The 4,568-nt window shown below is 32.3% G+C and overlaps 1 long non-coding RNA gene across 1 annotated transcript; it reads right to left on the minus strand.

Moving 5' to 3' along the window:
- Positions 1-1,280: 1,280 nt before the first annotated feature.
- Positions 1,281-3,677, minus strand: LOC107061934 (uncharacterized). The gene is made up of 2 exons (XR_001474323.1): positions 3,374-3,677; positions 1,281-3,249 (listed from the first exon to the last, which is right to left on the minus strand). It is a non-coding gene; the product is annotated as an uncharacterized lncRNA (long non-coding RNA).
- Between the last annotated feature and the right edge of the window lie 891 nt (positions 3,678-4,568).

Below are 4,568 nucleotides of genomic sequence, written 5' to 3' on the forward strand. Positions count from 1 at the left end.
ATTAAGATAGATAGATATATGTATGTTTAGTGTTCTTGCTCTTCTTAGATGGTTACCTTAACTTTTTTTTAGGTACTCTTAAGTGTTATGGTAAAAATTCAATTGTCCTTTTCCTTATCTAATATTTTGATATTCTTATCGCTTAAGTATGTGTTTGGAATTTATGATTGTGTTGTTTCTTGGTTTGAATGTGGAAGAATTGTGTTAGGTTTGGAAATTAATTGTCTTTGTTTGTTTCTGTTGGTTTCTTCCATTGTTTGACTTATGTAAATTGCATTATTATGTATTGTTTGAGTTTGTTTATGTTAATTTGCTAATCTTTTATTCCTTTATTTCTTGGTGCATGAACACTCTCTCGTTGAGTCCAATTTGGACTCCCATCTCATGCATTTTCCTCTCTTCGAGTCCTCCTCCAAGTCGTGAAAGAGAAGTTATTTTTATTGGGTTAAAAATTCAATAAATGAGGCAGATTGCAGCGGTCCTAAAGGGCTGAAACTTGAGTATTTTGGACTTAAAAGCTTGGTAAAATGACCAGCAGCAGTAGAGACCTCAAAAAGGCCGAAAAAGGAGAAACAAAATTGGGTTAAAACCCCTAAAGGATCAAGAGGCAACACAACAATTTCAGCCCCGAAATGATCGAATGTGGGCTGGAATTTCCAGTTTTTGACTCACTGTTCATGTTACTTCCTCTTATTATTTTATTTGTGATGGCTAACATTTTCTTAATCTAGATGAAATTCCCATGGATCTCTTCGAGTTTATTTTTATCAAAGTTTTCTTTATTATAATTGGTAGCATTTCAAATTTTCAAATTCCCAAAACTCATTTTAAGTTATGCAATTTAAGCTTATTAGAATAAGGGATAAGGGTATGAAAAATACCTTAACTTTGGTCGAATTTGCTGTTGCGATACTAAACTTTCATGAGGACCTATTACCTCCCTAGACTATTTAATACTGTATTTTAAACATACATATTTGCCCACGTGGACATAAAAAATAATGCAAAATTATAAATAGTAATGTGTCCACGTGTGCACATATATACCTTTAAAATACACTATTAAATAGTTCAGGGGGTAAAAAATACACTATTAAATAGTCTAGGGAGGTAATAGGTCCTCATGAAAGTTTAGTATCGCAACAGCAAATTCGACCAAAGTTAAGGTATTTTTCATACCCTTATCCCTTATTCTAATAAGCTTAAATTGCATAACTTAAAATGAGTTTTGGGAATTTGAAAATTTGAAATGCTACCAATTATAATAAAGAAAACTTTGATAAAAATAAACTCGAAGAGATCCATGGGAATTTCATCTAGATTAAGAAAATGTTAGCCATCACAAATAAAATAATAAGAGGAAGTAACATGAACAGTGAGTCAAAAACTGGAAATTCCAGCCCACATTCGATCATTTCGGGGCTGAAATTGTTGTGTTGCCTCTTGATCCTTTAGGGGTTTTAACCCAATTTTGTTTCTCCTTTTTCGGCCTTTTTGAGGTCTCTACTGCTGCTGGTCATTTTACCAAGCTTTTAAGTCCAAAATACTCAAGTTTCAGCCCTTTAGGACCGCTGCAATCTGCCTCATTTATTGAATTTTTAACCCAATAAAAATAACTTCTCTTTCACGACTTGGAGGAGGACTCGAAGAGAGGAAAATGCATGAGATGGGAGTCCAAATTGGACTCAACGAGAGAGTGTTCATGCACCAAGAAATAAAGGAATAAAAGATTAGCAAATTAACATAAACAAACTCAAACAATACATAATAATGCAATTTACATAAGTCAAACAATGGAAGAAACCAACAGAAACAAACAAAGACAATTAATTTCCAAACCTAACACAATTCTTCCACATTCAAACCAAGAAACAACACAATCATAAATTCCAAACACATACTTAAGCGATAAGAATATCAAAATATTAGATAAGGAAAAGGACAATTGAATTTTTACCATAACACTTAAGAGTACCTAAAAAAAAGTTAAGGTAACCATCTAAGAAGAGCAAGAACACTAAACATACATATATCTATCTATCTTAATATATTTAACACATAGAAAGTGAGAGGAAATGTAATTTGAAACATGAGTTCACACAACATGAGTTGCTGGGAAAGCTTAACAAATTCCAACATTTCAAAGAAATGGAAAGTATCTAAGAGAGGCAGTAAACAGACCACAACAATTAATCTAATTGAGACTTGAAAATATGTCTTTTCCAGAAAACCTAACTTATTAATCCAATCTAAAATGCAATTTTCATGTCAAGCATATGCATCTTATATCTTAAACTAGGAGGACAAATATATATTTGAAAGAAGCAATTTTTAAAATCCAAAGACTCCAACAAGCTCAATATAGCATTTTTATACCAAACAACCCAATGGCGAAGAGTATACAACTTATATTTCTAATTATATGCATTCAAAAGAGGGTAAATGGAAGGAAGGAAACCATCCGTAATTATATCGATCAGCAACTATATAACATGGATTTCAAAGTTGAATAAGAATTAAGTTAACTAGAAGCACATATTTCACATAGATTTACGAACTCGGCTAAGCGAAGGAATCATCTACACATTTTCTCAAGTATATGGAAATAACCATGAAGGAAATATAAAATAGGCGAGTTCAAATAAGTAACTTGAACAAGATCATACTTCATAAGAAAACAGAAAATAAACTAGCACACCATATATGATACTCGAAAAAAATAAAAAAACATACCTAGCCATCAAGACACATAATAGAAATAAGCAATGGCCATAATGAAACGCCCTAAACAAATTTACTTGCTGAACAAATAAGAGCTAAACTTGGCTAATCTACAAGATTAAACTTGGCTAATCTACAAGATTATAGGAAATACCCAAAACTGAAAATGACAGGATATTAGGAAGAGAAAACTAACTAAGCCAAAATTAATTTTTGCTCGGAATAAACAACAACAACAACAACAAAAGAACACTTCAGATAATGAGGAAAATAACAATTTATTTTTCTATGCTAAAGCAGCTAATACCAAACATGATTACAACGAGCAAAACATAATTGAGAGCGCACGAAACATTGAAATAAAGAGAAGATTACCTGGTTCTGGGCAGCGAACCGGACGTCAAGTTTGACGGAGACGACCACCACCTCCTTCAACTCAAACAACCACAAAAGCTACAAAATTTGAACTATTGAACCAAGAATTCCCAAAACATTTAGGGTACTCTTTGGTCTCCAAAAAAAATCCTCCTGAACAGTGAAGAGAGAAGGGCTTATATAGGACAATTTCTGAGTCGAAATTGAGGGGGAAAATGATGTGGGACTACTGTAAATTTTGAAATTCTTAGAGGATAAGGTGTGAGCTGTAATGTACCATTCTCAACGGAAAAACTGACGAGGGCCGCTTGATTTTGAACAAGGACGAGCGAGGCGTCAAGATGCAAACACCTGGCTTCGTACGAGGATATTTCTGTACGAGAGGATAAGGAGAGAGCACGCACTGCTGCTGGGTTCGCTATTTGCTGTTGGTTCGCGTTTGGTACACGTTTTCTGGGTTTGGGTCGCAATTCAGGAGAAGAAGACGCGTGAAGGTGTCGTTCTGGGTATTGTACGCGTATGTACTGCTGTACTGTTCTTTTGCTGAAATAAAAGGGGTCGGGTCGGGTTGATTTGTACGCATCTGGGTATTTTGGTATAGAACGTTGTATTGTCGGTTGTTGGGTTGAATTAGTATGTTGATGGGTCTTCTGGAATTGAATTGGATTTGGTCATTGGGAATTAGGAATGGAAAACTTGGGCTCAAACACAACTAATTGATAGGCTGAATACTAAAGTCCAAATTGAAATTTAAAAAGAATGAAGAGTTTGGTCCCTGAGTCTTGAAAATGACAAGGATGACAAAATTTGAAACTAAATAAATTATGTATCTAATAAATTAAAAAGCTTCTTGAATTTTTTACAAATGTGAAATAATTAACTAATTATCGAAAATAATACCAATTGCAACACTAATTAAAATTTTGATTAGTTTAAGGAAAATAAGATAAGTATTAAGTTACACACATTTTTTTTAGACAAATTTTTAAAATATTTATAAAACCCCAAAGTCATACACAAAACTTATATGTATATAAATATAGAAATATATAATTGCTCCTAAAAACAAAACAAAACCAAGCTTGAAAACATTTTTGGATTTTTCAAAAACAATTATTTCCAATTGTTTAAAATTTAAGAAGCTTAAAAATTAATCAAATCGTGGGGGGTCAAAATTGGATGTCAACACAAATAACAACTCTCTCTAAATAATAAAAATTGTAAGCTAATTTATTTAAATAAATTTACTGGTACAAATATAAAACATAAAACACAAAAAATAAACAAAATCGTTAAAAGGATTTGAGGGGTATATCTTTACATAGATTAATACCATGGTATTAAATTATATGTATTCTTAATATCATGAACTGTAAGGTATTAGTTAGACATTCTATACCATGTTGGGTGTATAACTAATCCTTGAATTATTTGTACATAAAAAAAATATTAAAATGAGTTCGAGAAAATAT

The sequence above is a fragment of the Solanum tuberosum genome, unplaced genomic scaffold, assembly GCF_000226075.1.
Source record: "Solanum tuberosum cultivar DM 1-3 516 R44 unplaced genomic scaffold, SolTub_3.0 scf00179, whole genome shotgun sequence".
Taxonomy (NCBI): Eukaryota; Viridiplantae; Streptophyta; class Magnoliopsida; order Solanales; family Solanaceae; genus Solanum; species Solanum tuberosum.